The sequence below is a fragment of the Ovis aries genome, chromosome 4 (assembly GCF_016772045.2).
Source record: "Ovis aries strain OAR_USU_Benz2616 breed Rambouillet chromosome 4, ARS-UI_Ramb_v3.0, whole genome shotgun sequence".
Taxonomy (NCBI): domain Eukaryota; kingdom Metazoa; phylum Chordata; class Mammalia; order Artiodactyla; family Bovidae; genus Ovis; species Ovis aries.
The window spans coordinates 78,886,887-78,907,711 of NC_056057.1; positions in this window are offsets into that span (position 1 = coordinate 78,886,887).

Consider the following 20,825-nt stretch of genomic DNA (forward strand, 5'->3'; position numbering starts at 1 on the left):
GGAAAGAAGTGGAGGTCTTTCTTTCTGTTGGGCTCTTGCTGTCATTATAGGGCATGAATGCTCGCCCTTCTGGTCTCCCAACTCTTGAGGTGTTTATTTTTTTTTTACATTTCCCCCTTTCAATCAAGATCTTTTTCTGAAAGCATCATTAATCTGAATCAGGTTTTGTAGTTTCAGGGTCTTATTGACCTATGCAAGGAAAGGCTTTTCCTGGGTGTAGTGTCCCACATCAGGGAGAAAATGCACAGATTGGAGATCTGTTGAGGTCATATTTAAGAAACGAGGGGTAGGAGGGAGAACTCTTAGGCACTTTTTATCGAAAGTCCATATGTTACCAAGATCCTAGATGTTAAAGAGCATGTGTAGCATTACGCCATCAAAGGTTTGGTGACAAATTGCCAGCAGCCCTGGCCTAGATATGTTTGGAAAGCTGTCTCAGCAGATGTCATCTGCTTCAATTCAGGGAAATCTACTTTCGAGTCCCCAGACGATCTGAAGGTCCAGACAGGGTTTGGTGCTTTCCTTAGGTGTGTCATATGAAAATAAGAGTTGTATTCCTTGGAGTTTTGCAGCACAGGGAGGTTAGCAGTACTGATAGCAGCCTCCTTCTCTTGGTGTCTTTTCCAACAGATGAAATTTCCAGGTTGCAAGATATGATGATCAAGGTCTTTCTCTCCCAAAAGTGCACTGTGAAAAAGATTGTTTTACCAAAATGTGATCTTGTTTTATTTTTTTCCTTAAAATACTTATTTATTTGGTTGCTTCAGGTCTTAGTTGTGGCATGCAGGATCTTTTGTTCGGGCATGCAGGCTTCTCTCCAGTCGTGGCACTCAGGCTATAGAATACACAGTAGTTGCAGTGCACAGGCTTAGCTGACCCGTGATATGTGGGATCTTAGTTCCCTGACTAGGGGACTGTGTCCCCTGCATTGGAAAGCAGATTCTTAACTACTGGACAACCAGGGAAGTCCTAAAACATGGTTATTTTAAAAAGAAACAATTAGGCCTTTGTAGTATTGGAGTACCCCTCCTGTTTTTAGTTGAGGGTCAGAAGAGGCAAGAGTCCAGTGTACAGCACATCCTGTGATTATCTCAAAGGGTATGAGAGCTCAAAATGAGGTGGGTCTACGATTTAGAAAGACCAACAGCAATGATTTTGAAAAAGGTGTTTGGAGGGTCTCTACAAGTTTTGCCAGTTGAATCTTAATAATGCTGTTAGGTTATACCTGAATGGTCTAGTGGTTTTCCCTACTTTCTTCAATTTAAGTCTGAATTTGGCAATAAGGAGTTCATAATCTGAGCCACAGTCAGCTCCTAGTCTTGTTTTTGCTGACTGTATAGAGCTTCTCCATCTTTGGCTGCAAATAATATAATCAGTCTGATTTTGGTATTGACCATCTGGTGACGTCCATGTGTAGAGTCTACTCTTCTGTTGTCGGAAGAGAGTGTTTGCTATGACCAGTGCAGTCTCCCTCTCTATTAGCCTTTGCCCTGCTTCATTCTGTACTCCAAAGCCAAATTTGCCTGTTACTCCAGGTATCTCTTCCTGCTTTTGCATTCCAGTCCCCTATAATGGAAAGGACGTCTTTTTTTGGATGTTAGTTCTAAAGTTCTTGTAGGTCTTCATAGAACCGTTCAACTTCAGCTTCTTCAGCGTTACTGGTTGGGGCATAGACTTGGATTACTGTGATACTGAAGGTTTGCCTTGGAAATGAGCAGAGATCATTCTGTTGCTTTTGAGATTGCATCTAAGTACTGCAGTTTGGACTCTTTTGTTGACTATGATGGCTACTCCGTTTCTTCTAAGGGATTCTTGCCCACAGTAGTAGATATAATGGTCATCTGAGTTAAATTCACCCATTCCAGTCCATTTTAGTTTGCTGATTTCTAAAATGTCAATGTTCACTCTTGTCATCTCCTGTTTGACCACTTCAAATTTGCCTTGATTCATGGACCTAACATTCCAGGTTCCTATGCAATGTTGCTCTTTACAGCATCAGACTTTACTTACGTCACCAGTCACATCCACAACTGGGTGTTGTTTTTTCTTTGGCTCCGTCCCTTCATTCTTTCTGGAGTTATTTCTCCACTGATCTCCAGTAGCATATTGGGCACCTACCGACCTGGGGAGTTCATCTTTCAGTATCCCATCTTTTTGCCTTTTCATACTGTTCATGGGGCTCTCAAGGCAAGAATACTGAAGTGGTTTGCCATTCCCTTCTCCAGTGGACCACATTCTGTCAGAACTCTCCACCGTGACCTGTCTGTCTTGGGTGGCCCTACATTGCATGGCTTAGTTTCATTGAGTTAAACAAGGCTGTGGTGCGTGTGCTTAGATTGGTTAGTTTTCTGTGATTGTAGTTTTCAGTCTGTCTGCCCTCTGATGAAGAAGGATAAAAGGCTTATGTAAGCTTCCTGATGGGAGAGACTGACTGAGGGGGAAATTGGGTCTTATTCTGATGGGTGGGGCCATACTCAGTAAATCTTTAATCCAGTTTTCTGTTGATGGGCGGGACTGTGTTCCCTCCCTGTTATTTGACCTGAGGCCAAAATATGGTGGAGGTAATAAAGATAATGGCAACCTTCTTCAAAAGGTCCCACGCACACACTGCTATACTCAGTGCCCCCAACCCTGAACAGGCCACCGCCAACCCATACCTCTGCCAGAGACTCCTGGACACTCACAGGCAAGTCTGGGTCAGTCTTTTGTGGGGTCACTGCTCCTTTCTCCTGGGTCCTGATGTGTACAAAGTTCTGTTTGTGCCCTCCAAGAGTCTGTCTCCCCAGTCCTGTGTAGATTCTGATGGCTGTACGGTGGGGTTAATGGTGACCTCCTCCAGGCGGGCTTATGCCATACCCAAGTCTGCTGCACCCAGAGCCCCTGCCCCTGTGGCAGGCCACTGCTGACCTGTACCTCCTCAGGAGACTCTCAAACACAGTTCTGTCTCAGTCTCTATGGGGTTTCTGGGTCCTGATATGCACAAGGTTTGTTTGAGCCCTCAGAGCGTCTCTGGTGGGCATGGAATTTGATTCTAAACGTGATTTTGCCCCTCTTGCCATCTTGTCAGGGCTTCTCCTTTTCCCTTCTCCTTTGTTCCAGCACCATGCAGCCACTGCTCCAGTGCCTACCATCTTGTTGGGGCTTCTCTCCTCTTGGACGTGGGGTATCTCCTCACAGTCACTCCAGCTCCATCCCCCCAAAAAAGAAATGCAAAAAAGCTAAATGGTTGTCTGAGGAGATCTTACAAATGGCTGTGAAGAGAAGAGAAGAGAAGAGAAGAGAATGGCAAAGGAGAAAAGGAAAGATATACCATTTGAATGCAGAGTTCCAAAGAATAGCAAGGAGAGATAAGAAAGCCTTCCTCTGTGATCAGTGCAAAGAAATAGAGGAAAACAACAGAATGGGAAAGACCACAGATCTCTTCAAGGAATGGGGCACAATAAAGGACAGAAATGGTATGGACCTAACAGAAGCAGAAGATTTTAAGAAGAGGTGGCAAGAATACACAGAAGAACTATACAAAAAAGATCTTCACGACCCAGATAATCACAATGGTGTGATCACTCACCTAGAGCCAGATATCCTGGAATGTGAAGTCAAGTGGGCCTTAGGAAGCATCACTACGAACAAAGCTAGTAGAGGTGATGGAATTCCAGTTGAGCTATTTCAAATCCTAAAACATGATGCTGTGAAAGTGCTGTACTCAGTATGCCAGCAAATTTGGAAAATGCACCAGTGGCCACAGGACTGGAAAAGGTCAGTTTTCATTCCAACCCCAAAGAATAGCAATGCCAAAAAATACTCGAACTACAGCACAATTGCACTCATCTCACACACTAGCAAACTAGTGCTCAAAATTCTTCATGCCAGGCTTCAACAGTACGTGAACTATGAACTTCCAGATGTTCAAGCTGGACTCAGAAAAGGCAGAGGAACCAGAGATCAAATTGCCAACATCTGTTGGATCATGGAAAAAGCGAGAAAGTTCCAGAAAAACATCTATTTCTGCTTTATTGACTATGCCAAAGCCTTTGACTGTATGGATCACCACAAACTATGGTAAATTCTAAAAGAGATGTGAATACCAGACCACTTGACCTGTCTCTTGAGAAATCTGTATGCAGGTCAGGAAGCAACAGTTAGAAATGGACATGGAACAATACACTGGTTCCAAATAGGAAAAGGAGTACATCAAGGCTGTATATTGTCATCCTGCTTATTTAACTTATATACAAAAAAAAAAAAAACCTTATATACAGAGTACTTCATGAGAAACACTGGGCTGGATGAAGCACAAGCTGGAATCAAGATTGCCGGGAGAAATATCAATAACCTCAGATATGTAGATGGCACCACCCTTATGGCAGAAAGTGAAGAAGAACTAAAGAGCCTCTTGATGAAAGTGAAAGAGGAGAGTGAAAAGTTGGCTTAAAGCTCAACATTCAGAAAACTAAGATCATGGCATCCGGTCCTATCACTTCATGGCAAATAGATGGGGAAACAGTGTCAAACTTTATTTTTCTGGGCTTCAAAATCACTGCAGATGGTGACTGCAACCATGAAATTAAAAGATGCTTACTCCTTGGAAGGAAAGTTATGGCCAACCTAGACAGCATATTAAAAAGCAGAGACATTACTTTGTCAGCAAAGGTCTGTCTAGTCAAGGCTGTGGTCTTTCCATTAGTCATGTATGGATGTAAGAGTTGGACTGTGAAGAAAGCTGAGTGCCAAAGAATTGATGCTTTTGAACTGTGGTGTTGGAGAAGACTCTTGAGAGTCCCCTGAACTGCAAGGAGATCCAACCAGTCCATTCTAAAGGAGATCAGTCCTGGGTGTTCATTGGAAGGACTGATGGTGAAGCTGAAACTCCAATATTTTGGCCACCTGATGCGAAGAGCTGACTTATTGGAAAAGACCCTGATGGTAGGAAAGACTGAGGGCAGGAGGAGAAGGGGACAACAGAGGATGAGATGTTTGGATGGCATCACCACCTCGATGGACATGAGTTTGCAGCCTGGCATGCTGCAGTTCATGGGGTCGCAAAGAGTTGGACACTACTGAGCAACTGAACTGAATGCTGTTAGTGTGTTTGACCAAACCAGAGAATTGAGGGTGGTAAGTGCAATAAAAGTGTTGTAAAACTGGCCAAACCGTGCAGACTTGCTGAAGCACCTGAACAGTGAAATGGGTTCCTTGGTCCGAGAAGCTCCCCAGGTAGGGATAAATCTTTTCCAAAAGTACTTTAGTCGTAGAAGAGGGTAGTAACCTATCTATAAGGGAAGCTTCAGCCCAGTGTGCCAACTTACAGACCATGACTAACACACACCTAGATCCATGATCTAAAGGGAGTTGCGTGAAATGCATCTGCCAGAACTAAAATGGTCCATCAGCAATCTAAAATTTCCAGGAGCAGTATCAACAGGATTCCCTGGATGTACTTTAGACAAAGGGGGCAGTGAGGTAGGTACTTTCTGGGGCTTTGTTAATGTTTCCCCGACAGTACTGACTCATGAAGCCTATCATTTTGTCAGTGTGAAAGAAAGTGAAAGTCGCTCAGTTGTGTCCGACTCTTTGCGACCCCATGGACTGGCCTGAATTCTCCAGGCCAGAATACTGGAGTGGATAGCCTTTCCCTTCTTCATGGAATCTTCCCAACCCAGGGATTGAACCTAGGTCTCCTGCATTGCAGGCAGATTCTTTACCAGTGGTTTAATGCATGTACAGTGGTGAGGAGTGGGAATTTCAGTCTCTTGTAAGACTGGGTAATTATTTGGTCTGAACCAGAGCTTTCTCTTTTTATCAAACCAACTGTCATTGAATTTCCAATCTTGTTTCTCTTTTCCTGAGGCCAATTTTGGGGCTTCTTGAGCTTTAAAGTTCTCATTCAGGGGAATATCCCTTTGGACCAAGACAGAAGTTTAGCTGCTGTTCCTTTAAAGACAGAGTTCCTTGCAGAAATTTTAGCAAGGTGATTTACCTTAGCTTCCAGAGAGTCAAGTTTAGAATAGCCTGAATCTTACTAATAATTCAAGGATGAATAAAAGTGTTGCATCCAATAATTCCTGAACATTGGGGCCATTTTAACTTTTATTTCTGCTGGAATATGGGAAACCACATTGCTTCCACAATATTCCAAAATCATAAGCTCCTCGAAAAACATATCTATTATCAATATAAATATTGGCGGTTTTGCCCTTGGCTGAAGTACGAGCCTGTGTAAGAGCAGATCGTTCAGGCTGTTGGACCAAAGTGAAAGTGAAGTCGCTCAGTTGTGTGCGACTGTTTGTGACCCCATGGACTGTAGCCTACCACTCTGCTCTGTCCGTAGCCATAGGTAAAGATGCTGCCTCAACAACATCAAAAGAAGCTGAGATAACATACCCAGCACAGTATCTGCCAGTGTCTCCTTTTAAATAACAACCATCAGTAAACATGAAAAGTCAGTGTTTCCCAATGAAATTTCCTACAGATCATTATGAGGAGTCAGGAGGTGGTCCGTAAAGGTTAAGCCGTTGTGAGGTTCTTCATTGGTGACAGAAGAGTAGCAGGGTTCATATTATTACCGTGTGAAAGAGTTATGTGAAGAGCAGCTAACAAAAGGACTCCATGGAGGTGATTTGACTGGCTGAGAAATGAGTGTGATGAGAATTTGTGAGGGCTATTGCATGAGGTATCGAAAGGAGGTCCCACAATGATTTTCTCAGCAGCCTTAAAAATAACGACAGTGGCCGTGATGGCTTTAGGGAAGAGGGGTATTTCTGTGTGACAGAGTCCAGTTGCTGGCCATAGTGGCCTATGAGTTGATGGTGGTCCCCATGTTTTGGGGAGAGTATCTCATGGGCAGTCCCTTCCTTTTCATATACAAAAAGGGAATCTGATTATTGGGATGCCCACAGGCAGGTGGGTTCATCAAACTCTCCTTTAAGTACTTAAAAGCTATGTCATTTGGTTCTTAGCTTAAAATTTGGGTTGTGGTTTTGCTTTGGTAAAACATACAGAGGTCTGGCCATAAGAGAAATTTGGAACTCAATTTTGTCTATAATCAGCTAACCCAAGAAAACCTCATGGTTGGTGCTTTGTTTTGGGTTTAGAGTACTGGAGTGGGGTGCCATTGCCTTCTCCACCAGGAATTCGTATCTGGATCTAAATGTAGTCCTTGTTCCGATATCAGATGCCCTAAATAATGAACCTAGGTTTGGGGCAGATTGCTGTTATCTTCACCACCTTATGTCCCTTTAAGGCTAAACACTTTAGGTGGATGATGACTTCTGCCAGGAGGTTTGAGAAAGAGAGAAGAAAATCATTTACATATTGTATCAAAGTTTAACCTCTTGGAAACTTTGTATCATCAGATCAGCCATCAGGATTTTTGAGAAATAAGGAGACTCAGTAAAACCCTGAGGTATTACTGTCCAGGTGAATAGTTTTTCTTCAGTGAAGGCAGAAAGGTATCTAGTTGCTTCAGTTGAAATGTTACAGAAATGTACTGCATAAATCAATTAAAGTGTTTACCTTCTGTAGGAATGGCTGTTACTAACTCATGAGAAAAGCAACAGGGTGTTAAGGATTAACAGTGTTGCTTAATAGTTTGATGTCTGGACAAACCTATACCTTTGGCTTTTAGGTTTCCTCACCTGTGAAATGGGAGTGTTATAGGAGCTAATACAAGGGATAATGAGGCCTTGAGCTTTGATCTTCTGTTATGGCCTTTATGCCTGGAATGGCTTCCTTACGTATATGGTGTCGATTCTGGGAAGAGGTTTTGAGGGATTTGTTTGAATCTTGGTGGGGGACATCTGTGGATTTTGCCAATATCAGCTGGAGATTTTGCGCATAAGGAGGATGGTAGCTGATTCAATAGGGACAGATAATCTGTGCTTCTAGAATCAGCTCTAGTATCATCAGAGATGGAGCAGAGATATTGAAGAGTCATTTAATTCACCTTGTTGATTACTTTGATGAGTACTGCCAAATTCTGGAATCATTTCCCCCTTTAGGGAGAAAGAAATTCTGGCATGATAGTTCTCTAAAAAGTCTTGCCCTAATAAATGGATAGAGGGGGAAGAACTAAGGAGAAAAGAGTATATTTCTTGAAGGGCCTAAAACAACATGGAATAGATTCCTTCGAGATCCCTGCTGTTTAAACTGTTTACTCTAAGACAGGGGCTCCTTTATAGTAGTGGGGCTGATCAATGAGAGGGTGGCTCCAGTGTCAGGACTGGAGGAGATTGACCCCAATCTGGAGAAATCTTTCTCTAAGCCAGTTAAGAGGAAGGATTGGGAAGAGCCTCTGGAGTTCTTTGGAGTCCAATCATTGAGAATTGGGAGGATGTTGAAAAGGCTGGTTAAAAGACTGAAGGTGCCTGAAGCACTTAAATTTGTAACAATCTCTTTCCCAGAGACCTGGATCTTTGCAATAATAGCAGAAACTAGGAGGGTTTTTGTTTCATTTAGGAGGCTTCATTTGCTCCAGTTGGAGATAAAGGATTTTAGCTGTTTCCATTTTAGGTGACTCCTCTAGAGATGAGAGAGCTGTTTTGCCAGCTTAATTAAATCTGGAGTGAACATTTCCCCTTCCATCTTGGTCCTTTTTGCTAAAAGGGAATGGTCCTGCTTCAGCCCACTAATAACCATGGAGTTAGAAGCTGCTTGTGTAGGATTAACATGTGAAAGAAGACCAGAATTTTCTTTAAAAACAATCTGAAGTCAATTGGAATAGTCATGAACAGATTCATTAGGTTATTGTGTATAAGCTTGCATTTTATTCCAATCAGCAGGCTTTGGAAAAGCTGTAAGAATTGCCCCATGAAGCCACTTAGTGATTGCCTGAGCCTGGTCATATAAGTTAGGAGGGCTCCCAGTTGTAATTCTAAAGGCCTTTTAGGATATTCCCAAGTAGCAGTTTTCATCCAATGCTGGGCCTAGCCTTCCCGACAAGCTATGAACTAGCTGATTCAGTCAAAGAAAACAAGTTGCTGAGTTTGAAGGACTGTATTAAATTCCTCAGCAAATCTGTGAGGCTCTCCAGTTATTTGAGAAAAAAATCTTTGACTATGGTTCACAATTCAGCTTTAGTCCAGGTAATATATAAAATAGAGCGTTTATCCTCTGGATCCTCAGGCGGCTTAATTGTAAAGGGACAGGTTCTGATAAGTTCGAAGGAAAACGGAGTGGGAAAGGTTTTAGAAAAAAGGGGAAGTTCAGTGGGAGAATTCGTATTGGGGCACTGAGGGTCAGGAGCACGTGCCGGTGGCCTAGGAGAGAGGCAGGAAGATGGCCCTGGACCTGGGGCCTGGGCTCAAGGGCTGAGGCAGGGGATTCAGGATGGCCCTGGAGCTGGGGCCTGAGCACAAGGGGCTGAAGGAGGGGATTCAGGATGGCCCTGGAGCTGGGGCCTGGGCTCAGGGGCTGAGGCAGGGGATTCAGGATGGCCCTGGAGCTGGGGCCTGGGCTCAGGGGCTGAGGCAGGGGATTCAGGATGGCCCTGGAGCTGGGGCCTGGGCTCAAAAGGCTGAAGGAGGGGATTCAGGATGGCCCTGGAGCTGGGGCCTGGGCCCAGGGGCTGAGGGAGGGGATTCAGGATGGCCCTGGAGCTGGGGCCTGGGCCCAGGGGCTGAGGCAGGGGATTCAGGATGGCCCTGGAGCTGGGGCCTGGGCTCAGGGGCTGAGGCAGGGGATTCAGGATGGCCCTGGAGCTGGGGCCTGGGCTCAGGGGCTGAGGCAGGGGATTCAGGATGGCCCTGGAGCTGGGGCCTGGGCTCAGGGGCTGAGGGAGGGGATTCAGGATGGCCCTGGAGCTGGGGCCTGGGCTCAGGGGCTGAGGCAGGGGATTCAGGATGGCCCTGGAGCTGGGGCCTGGGCTCAGGGGCTGAGGCAGGGGATTCAGGATGGCCCTGGAGCTGGGGCCTGGGCTCAGGGGCTGAGGCAGGGGATTCAGGATGGCCCTGGAGCTGGGGCCTGGGCTCAGGGGCTGAGGGAGGGGATTCAGGATGGCCCTGGAGCTGGGGCCTGGGCTCAGGGGCTGAGGCAGGGGATTCAGGATGGCCCTGGAGCTGGGGCCTGGGCTCAGGGACTGAGGCAGGGGATTCAGGATGGCCCTGGAGCTGGGGCCTGGGCTCAGGGGCTGAGGGAGGGGATTCAGGATGGCCCTGGAGCTGGGACCTGGGCTCAGGGACTGAGGGAGGGGATTCAGGATGGCCCTGGAGCTGGGGCCTGGGCTCAGGGGCTGAGGCAGGGGATTCAGGATGGCCCTGGAGCTGGGGCCTGGGCTCAGGGGCTGAGGCAGGGGATTCAGGATGGCCCTGGAGCTGGGGCCTGGGCTCAGGGGCTGAGGCAGGGGATTCAGGATGGCCCTGGAGCTGGGACCTGGGCTCAGGGACTGAGGGAGGGGATTCAGGATGGCCCTGGAGCTGGGACCTGGGCTCAGGGGCTGAAGGAGGGGAGACAGGATGGCCCTGGAGCTGGGGCCTGGGCACAGAGGCTGAGGCAGAGGATTCAGGATGGCCCTGGAGCTGGGGCCTGGGCTCAGGGGCTGAGGGTGGGGATTCAGGATGGCCCTGGAGCTGCAACCTGAGGCTTTGTCAGCCACTCTAGCTTTGTAATCATTTGTTTGCCTCAGTCTTATTTTAGATCAATTTTAGGCTGCTGATAATGTTTGGAAGCCTCAAAATACCAATCAAATAGGCATTCCATTCAGTTTTGGAAATTTTAGGGCTCTGATAGTCCCATTCGGGTTTAAGAAAACTAAGTTTAGGGATTCCTAAAGTTCCGCATAATGGCCGTATGATGTTCTAGATTGCCTTAGGTTGATCTGTCGAGCTAGAAGTTCTTATGAGGAAGGGTTACAATTTTTAAGCACAAAATCAGCCAGTATCCTTATAGAAGGGTGCCCTCAAAATATTTAGATAAGTGGAATCCCATTTCTCAGAAGTTTTTTCTAGAGTAAGAGAATAATTTTTTAAAAGCCTCAACAGCTCAAGCAGCTTATAGCTTAAACAGTTTGCCTGAACAGTTCAGATGTCTCTAACAGCCTGAAGACCTAATACCCAGCCAGTTTTAAAAGAATAGGTTGGTGTTAGGGGAGCCAGGCCAAAGGCTTCTCAGCAGAGTTCCAATAGAACAACCTCTGTTCCAAAGGAATGGCCTGAAGGCTCAACTGGCACAATCCCAATGAAATAGCCTCTGTGCTCAAAGGAATGGGCTGAAGCCTAGCCAGTTCCAGTTGGAACAGTCTGACTTCAAAATCAGACTGAAGTTCCAAATGAGTACAGAACAAGGCCTTAAGCAGAAAGGACAAAACCTTGAAACAGATCCCAGGTAAAGCCTGAAGAGCTTCAAAATGCAAAGAGGGCGGAGGCTCAGATATAGGAGAAAGAAGTACCTTCAAATTCCAAGACCAATGAGAAAATCAGCAGCAATGGGCTCAGGTAGGCACATCACCCATTTACTTACCAGCTCATCAGAGGTCTTCTTTAGATCCTGTAAAAGCCACCAAAATGTTGACCTAAAACAGACTGCCAGTTACTTCTCCAGCAAAATTGGATTTATTTGAGATCAGCAGAGAATTGCAATTCAGGGTCTGCAACCACAGTGAGCTGCAGGCAAGTCCCCCTGTGAGAAAGGAAGGAGGCAGGAGAAGGGAAGTTGGCAGGGCTTTTAATTGGCTGAGTTGTTGCCAGGATTGAGAAGAATCTTCTTCCCAACAATCTACAACAATCTGCTATTGTAGAGTGTGAGAGCTCCCCCTTCTGACCTCCCAGCTCTATTTAACTGAAGTTTCTGTTATTAATTTTTTTTAACAAGAGCATCATAACTGAGTAAGACTGGGCCAGAGGCCTCAGGCTTTTCCCCTATAGAGTGGGGACCTGAATGGGGCTTTGTTTCTGGGGTTTTTATAGAGCCTGGATGGCAAGTGCTTTGCACAATGCCTGGTTGAGCTTCTCTAGCTTCCAGGTCTCTGACCTGAGGAGTGGAGACAGGTTTCTTGCCTACTAGGAGTCTGTGTTTGGTCTGGGGCACTAAAGGGTGTGCTAGGGCATCTGGAGAAAGGGCCCAGGGGTAGTGAAGTGGGAGGAAGAGAACTTTCAATGCAGAGGCATTGTCTCCTGCCCGAGATAAGCTCACATCTCCCGACCAGGCTCCCAGGCTTCCTGTTTCCACCCTTGCTCCTTTAAGGTCTGTCCTCAAAAGTCTTAAAAACAGGTCACATGGTGTCTTTTACTTCCAGAGCAAAGGCCTCTAACATTTCCCCACCTCTCAGTAAAGCCAAAGTCCTTACAGTGGCCCCTGGGGCTCTAGTATTTCTGTGTCCACCTGCACCCCCACTGGCCTTATCTCCTGCACTACCCCTCTCTCAAGTTCCACTGCCCTGTGAGGAGCCAGGTGCATTCCCGCACTCATTGCTTTCCCGTTTGAACTGTCCCAGACACCCACAAGGCCAGGGGGTGTTTCATCCTCTCACTGGGGGTGCTGGCCACATGGTGTCCTCTGTTTCTCAAACCCCCAGGTATGCTTCTTGCCTCAGGGCCTTTTCTCTTGCTGTACTATCCACCTGGAATTAGTCTTCCAAGTCAGAAGTTTATTGAGTAAGGACTTCTCTGGCCAGTCACCCTATAAAATGTATTTTTTAAATTAACATGCAGGAAAGTGGACTCTTTCAGTGTAGATTTTAACATGTGTTTAGACCCTTCACCTCAACCAAAATCAAGACATCCCCTATTCTGTCCCATTGTGATCATATGTGTCCCTGCTCATCTGGTTTTTCTGTGTCCCTATAGTTTTGCCTTCTCCAGAAGGTCATATAAATGGATCTGGACTATATATAACCTTTTGAGGCTAGCCTCTCTCACTCAACCGGAGAAGGCAATGGCACCCCACTCCAGTACTCTTGCCTGGAAAATCCCATGGACGGAGGAGCCTGGTAGGCTGCAGTCCATGGGGTCACTAAGAGTCGGACAAGACTGAGTGACTTCACTTTCATGCATTGGAGAAGGAAATGGCAACCCACTCCAGTGTTCTTGCCTGGAGAATCCCAGGAACGGGGGAGCCTGGTGGGCTGCCATCTATGGGGTTGCACAGAGTCGGACACGACTGAAGTGACTTAGCTTAGCTTAGCTCTCTCACTCAACATGTCTTTGAGACTCATCTAGGTTGCTGCTATTTCTCTTTCTTGTTGCACAACATTCCATGCCATAGATAGTCCACAGTTTACCCATTTACTTGTTGAACATTTGAGTTGTTTCCAGGTTTAGGTGATTATGAATAGACTTCCTATAAAGGTTTTGTGTGAACAGAGCTTTTCATCTCTCTTGGGTGAGACACAGGATTACATGGTTATACACCAAGTGTATGTTTAACTTTGTAAGAATGTGTAGAATTGTTTTCCATAGTGCTTGTTAGAGTCCAAGCTCACTCTACTTGTTGCACGATAGGCCAGTAAATTCGAGAGAGAAGGTGTTGAGGCAAGGAATACAACTTTATTTGGAAAGCCAGCTGATGAGGAGATGGCGGACTAAGGTCTGGAAATAACCATCTTGTCAGGGCTTGGATGCCAGGTTCTTTTATGGATCAGAGATGGGAGGAGGTGAGGAAACAAAGTGAAAAGGCCATTTAATTATTGCAAATACCTCCGAAAATGGCAAGCCTCAGACAGGGGGATGTGTTAGTTTCACGTCCTTTCATTCATTTCACGGATAGGGTGAAATGGAATATTTCCTGTCGTATCAGTAAACAGAGGTGCCACAGCTATCTGCAGTTCCAGCCTCCAAAATGTGAATTTATGAGCCATGTCCGTAAGCAGCAGACAAGGGGCACCATTTCCCACATGAAGAACTCAAGAGTGTCACAGTCCTTCACAGGTGGGCAGGGTCAGGCTATCTCCCTGTGAGCCAAACAAAGGCACCCTAGCCCAAGTGTCAGGCTGTGGGGTGGGGGACAGGCAAGGCTCCCTGAGGCAGGCCATTATGTATGCCTATAATAACAAAAGCAGCAAAATGATAAAATCGCGGAAGTAGATCCAGCATGGAGTCAAAATTAACCCTTCCAGGTTACACTTACATCACTAGAGAGGAGAGCCACACATGTAAACTAAACATGTACCAGGTGCCCGATAGTCTGTATCCTTGCCAGCACTTAGTATTTTGAGCATCTAACTGCCCTAGTGGGTATGTCGGAGAAGGCAATGGCACCCCACTCCAGTACTCTTGCCTGGAAAATCCCATGGACGGAGGAGCTGGTAGGCTGCAGTCCATGGAGTCGCATAAGAGTCAGACACGACTGAAGCGACTTAGCAGCAGCAGCAGCAGCAGCAGCAGCAGCAGGGGGTATGTAGTAGGTATGGGTGTTTGGCTGTGTCAGGTCTTAGTTTTAGCACACGGGATCCTTTGTTGCATCATGCAGGATCTTTCATTGTCGTGAAAGGGCTCTCAAGTTGTGGTGCATGGTCTCAGTAGTTGCAGTGAACAGGCTTAGTAGCCCTGTGGTATATGGGATCTTAGTTCCCTGACCAGGGATCAAATCCATGTTCCCTGCATTGCAAGGTGGATTGCTAACCACTGGGCAACCAGGGAAGTCCCACTCACTGTGACTTTAATTTGCATTCTTCAAATGTCTTACAATGTTAACTATCTTTTCACTGGCTTATTTACATCTGTATATTCTCTCTGGTGCAGTATCTATTCAAATTTTTTGCCCATTAAAAAAAATGAATTGTTAGTTTTCTTACTGTTGAATTTTGAAAATTCTTTATGTATTTTATATATAAGTCCTTTGTTAGTTATGTGATTGGTAAATATTTTCTCCCAATGTGTAGGTTATCTTTTTATTCTCGTATCAGTGTATTTTTTCAAAGCCAATATATTAATTTTTGATGAAACCTAGTTTACCAGTTTTTTTTCCTCATTTTTTTTCTCTTTTGAATCATGCCTCTGACCTCAGGTGACTCCAAGTTATAAACATTTTCTCTGTTTTCTTCTATAGATGTACAGTTTACATTTATATCTAGAATTCATGTTTAGTTAATTTTTGTTTGAAGTAGAAGGTTTAGGTTGAATTCGTGTATTTGCTTATGGATGCCCAAATATTCTGGCACTATTGTTTGAAAACACCATCCTTTCTTTACTGAATTGTCTTTGAACCTTTGTAAAAAGTCAGCTAGCTGTCTGTGTGGTGCAGTTTCTGGACTCTATTCTGTCCCATTTATCTCTAGTGTCTTTTCCTTTAAAAATACTATTTAAACTCAATTAAACTTGAATTTTAGAGTAATGCTTAATATCAGGTAGTGTGAGTCCTCTCATTTTTTTCTTTTTAAAATTGTTTTGGCTATTTTATCTCCTTTGACTTTCCAAAGACCTTTTAGAATCAACTTGTCTTTGAAATACTGTTTTGGAATTTCAGTTGGAATTGTCTTGAACCTATAGAACAATTTGAGGAAAGTCCTTTGGCCTTCTTTGATTTCTTTCATGAGTGAAATAAATAGTTTTTCAGTGTATAAAACCAGTACCTCTTTTGCTGAATTTATACATGTTTCATTATCTTTAAGCTGTTATAGAATTTTGTTTCAGTTTCCAGTTGTTTATTGCTAACACATGGAAACTTTACAAAACTCACTTTAAATTCTAAAAGATTTTCGGTAGATTCCACTCTGTTATCTACATAAATAATCTTGTCATCTGTGAACAGAAACAATTTCATTTCTCCTTTCAGAATCTGGTTGCCTTGTTTCTTTTTCTTGCCTTATTGCGCTGACTTGAATTTCCAATTCTGTGTTGCTTAGGCATAGCGAGAGTGGGCATCTTTGCTTTGTTCCCAACTTTGGGTTTCAGTGTCTCACTCTTAAGCAAATTGTTAAATGCAGAGCTTTTCTAAGTGCCTTTTATAAAATTAAGGAAACTCACTTTTATGATTAGTTTTCTGACAGTTTTTATAATGAATGGGTGTTGGGTTTTGCCAGATGCTTTTTCTGCATCATGCCCCCATAGCTCAGTTGGTAAAGAGTCCACCTGCAATGCACGAGACCCCGGTCCAATTCCTGGGTCGGGAAGATCTGCTGGAGAAGGGATAGACTACCCACTCCAGTATTCTCGGGCTTTCCTGGTGGCTCAGCTGGTAAAGAATCTGCCTGCAATGTGGAAGACCTGGGTTCAATCCCTGGGTTGGGAAGATCCCCTGGAGAAAGGAAAGGATACCCACTCCAGTATTCTGGCCTGGAGAATTCCATGGACTAAGCCCATGGGGTTGCAAAGAGTTGGGCACAACTGAGTGACTTTCACCTTCACTTTTCTGCATCAAGTTATATGATCATGATTATTTTCTTCTTTAGTGGTTAACATTGGTTGATTTTTGGAATATTGAACCAGCCTTGCATTCCAGGGGTAAATCCTATTTAGTCTTGGTGTATTATTCTTTTTTGTATACTCCTGGGTTTAACTTGCTAGTATGTTGTTGAGGACTTTTGTGTCTGTGTTGATGAAGGATATTGGTCTCTAGTTTTCTTGTACTGCCTTTGTCTGGTTTTGGTATCATTATTGTTGACTTTATAAACTTTTTTTGGGAAGCATTCCCTCCTTTTTTATTTTTTGGAAGATATATTGTGTAGAATTATTCGTTTTTCTTTAAATGTTTAATAGAGTTCACCAGTGGAAACTTCTGGCCTGGAAAGTTCTTTTTTGAAAGGTTTTAACCTGTGAATTCAGTTTCTTTAATAGATACAGACTATTTAGGTTTATCTACTTACCTTGGGTGAATTTTGGTAGTTTGTGACTTTAAAGAAATCAGTCCGTTTTGTCTAAGCTATTGAATTTATGTTATGTAGGCTTGTTCATAGTTTTGTATTCACTTATTGTTCTTTTATTATTTGTTGTCTGTAATGATTTGTAGTAAGAGAGTTCTTACAAGCCATTTGCAAGCTGTGTTCAGCAGCGTTCTTTCAGTGAATGAATGTACCCATTTTGTAACACATATACTGAAGTGTTTAATAAGACTTATACACAAATGTAATGCAAGGAATGAAGTGTTTAAAAATACTTGTAATAAATGTGTTTCTTACAATTGTTGTCCAGTCACTAAGTCATGTCCAGCTCTTGGCAACCCCACAGACTGCAGCATGCCAGGCTTCCCTGGCCTTCCCTATCTCCTGGAGTTTGCCCAAACTCATGTCCATTAAGTTGATGTTTCCATCCAACCATTTTATCCTCTGTTGTCCCTTTCTCCTCTTGCACTCAATATTTCCCAGCATCAGGGTCTTTTCCAATGAGTTGGTGCTTTGCATTAGGTGGCCAAAGTATTGGAGCTTCAGCATCAGTCCTTCCAATGAATATTCAGGGTTGATTTGCTTTGAGATTGACCAGTTTGATCTCCTTGCTGTTCAAGGGACTCTCAACAGTCTTCTCCAGCACCACAGTTGGAAAGCATCAATTCTTTGGTGCTCAGCCTTCCTTATGGTGCAACTCTCACATCTGTACATGACTACTGGAATACTAACCTTTGTCAGCCAAGTGATGTCTCTGCTTTTTAATATGCTGTCCAGGTTTGTCATTGGAGAAGGCAATGGCACCCTACTCCAGTAGTGTTGCCTGGAAACTCCCATGGACAGAGGAGCCTGGTGCGCTGAAGTCCATGGGGTCGCTAACAGTCAGACACGACTGAGCAACTTCACTTTCACTCTTCACTTTCATGCATTGGAGAAGGAAATGGCAACCTACTGCAGTGTTCTTGCCTGGAGAATCCAAGGGATGGCAGAGCCTGGTGGGCTGCTGTCTATGGGTTCGCACAGAGTCGGACACGACTGAAGCGACTTAGCGGCAGCAGCAGCAGCAGCAGGTTGGTCATAGCTTTTCTTCTAAGGAGCAAGTGTCTTTTAATTTCATGGCTGCAGTCACTGTCTGCAGTGATTTTGGAGCCCAAGAAAATGAAGCCTGTAGCTGTTTCCCCATCTATTTGCCATGAAGTAATAGGACCGGAGAAGGAAATGGCAACCCACTCCAGTACTCTTGCCTGGAGAATCCCATGGAGGGAGGAGCCTGGTAGGCTGCAGTCCATGGGGTCGCTAACAGTCGGGCACGACTGAGCGGCTTCACTTCACTTCACTTCAACAGGCCCGGATGTCATGTTTCTTAGAGTACTACTTGTAAATTGCATTCAGATGAGTGGTTATACTCCAATTAAAAAGTAAACAAAGCAAAATAGCCAATGACCAGTGACTTAAACAATCATATCTAGGTAATAAAGCCTCCATGAAAACCCAGAGGGCCAGGGTTCAGAGAGCTTCTGGGTTGAGGAACACATGGAGATTTAGCGAAGCTCCTCAACCTTTCCCTGTACCTTTGCCCTGTGTGTCTCTTTCATCTGGCTGTTCCTGAGTTAGATCCTTTTATATTAAACTAATCTAGAAGTAAACAAAAAAAAATAATTTCTCATCTCTGAAGTCTTTTTTTTTTAAATTATTTTTATTTTGATTGTGCTGGGTGTTCACTGAAGCATGCTGGTTCTTCCTTGCAGCACATGGGGGCTTCTCTCTAGTTGCAGCAGGCTGGCTTCTCTGGTTGCAGAGCACACACGGGCTCTAGAGTGAGCGGGCTTCAGTAGTTGCGGTGCGCAGGCCCAGTAGCTGTGGCACACAGGCTCTAGAATGTGTGGGCTCGGTAGTTGTAGTGCATGTGGGCTTAGTTGCCCTGGAGCATATGGGACCTTAGTTCCCCAACAGGGATGGAATCCATGTCCCTTGCACTGGATGGCAGATTCTTAACCACTGGACCACCAGGGAAATCTCTAGAATAATTAATATTATTAAAATGTCAACTACTAAAAGCCATCTATAGATGCAATCTCTATTAAGAGTCCAATGACATTTTTTTTACAGAAATAGAAAAACTGTTCTAAAATTTATATGAAACCAAAAAGACCCAATTAGCCAAATGAATCCTGACAAAGAACACAGCAGAAGGCATTACACTTCTTGATTTTAAGCTATACTATGAAGCTTTAGTCATAAAAACAGTATGGTATTGATGTATAAAAAAATAGGCCAATAGAATATAATTGAGAGATCAGAAATAAACCTAAGCATATATAGTAAACTAATAATTGACAAGGGGGTCAAGAATGCTCAATGGAGAAAAGAGTCTTAATGTTGGAAATATTCACATGTTAATGAGTGAAATGACTTCTAACTTACACCATTCACAAAATAATTAACTTGAAAGGATTAAAGACTTAAATGTGAGTCCTGAAGCCCATGAAACTCCTGGAAGAAAACAGAGGGGGGAAAAAAAACTCCTTACTGTGTATGGCTGAGTCCTTTTGTTGTCCATCTGAAGCTATGACAACATTGTTAACTGGCTATACCAATATAAAATAAAAAGTTTAAAAACAAAGCAAAATTCCAGACATGGGTTTTGGTAAAGGTATTTAGGAAATCACATCTAAAGCATAAGAAACAAAAAATTAAAAAGTGAGACTGCATCAAATGAAAAAGTTGGAGAAGACTCTTGAGAGTCCCCTGGACTGCAAGGAGATCCAACCAGTCCATCCTAAAGGAAATCAGTCCTGGATGTTTATTGGAAGGACTGATGCTGAAGCTGAAACTCCAATATTTTGGCCACCTGATGCAGAGAACTGACTCATCTGAAAAGACCCTGATGCTGGGAAAGATTGAAGGTGGGAGAAGAAGGAGATGACAGAGGATGAGATTGTTGGACGGCATCACTGACTCAATGGATATGAGTTTGAGTAAACTCCAGGAGTTGGTGATGGACAGGGAGGCCTGGTGTGCTACAGTCCATGGGGTTGCAAAGAGTTGGACACGACTGAGCGACTGAACTGAACTGATCTGAACAGCAAAAGAAACCATAAACAAAGTGGAGACAACTTATTCAACGGGGAAAAATATTTGCAAAAGGTATATCTGATAAGGGGTTAATAAACCAAAATATATAAAGAACTTATAGAACTCCATAGCAAAAATAAAAATTAAAAAAGTAAAATTGGGCACAAGACCAGAATAGACATTTATGATTTGTGTTTATCATTCCTTTCCATAGAACCATAGAATTTCAGGGTTAGAAGAAGACCTGTTTAGTAGGTCTTAATTTCTACTTAAGCTTCACTTCCCCACTTCATGCTCTTGCATGAATTCATTGTTTTCTCTTTTCTACTGTATGCACCTAGGTGGTAAGCAATAAATAACAATGGCTGTCATTTTCTTTAATTTGGCTGATATTTCTGTCATCAGTATACATGGAAAAATAAGCCTTTTTTGTAGGCCTCAAATCATACTTTTGTTAAATGATTGCCTATATTATAAATTAATGTAATTACAGTTTTTCTTTAAAAACAGCTTACTCCTAGAGCTTAGCTTGTAAACCCAGGCTTGCCTAGAGTGTTGACAGCCTGCCAAAGCGATAATCACAGACAGATGGCAGATGTAGGAAGCCACATTTTCACATTCTTAACCAATGACTCTCCAAAAGCTCAAACATAAGAGACAACTCAGGAGTTGTTCATTTTTTTTTTTCCAGTTTCCATTTTTTTTCCCAGCCCTTTTTCTAAAAAAAAAAGAAAACTGTTTTTAGATTAATGAATTAAAGAAGTAATATATATTATTCCTCAAATTTATAGTGAGCAAAATTATTTTGTTCTAGTTTTCTTAATACTAATTTTGCTTTTTCTTCAGACACAACCATTCCAAGCAGCTGGTTAGTTTGTTTTAAAAATGATGTAAGATAGGGGCTTCCCTGGTGGGTCAGTGGTAAATAATCCGCCTGCCAATACGGGAGACATGGGTTCAATCCCTGATCCGGGAAGATCCCCCATGCCACAGAGCAACTAAG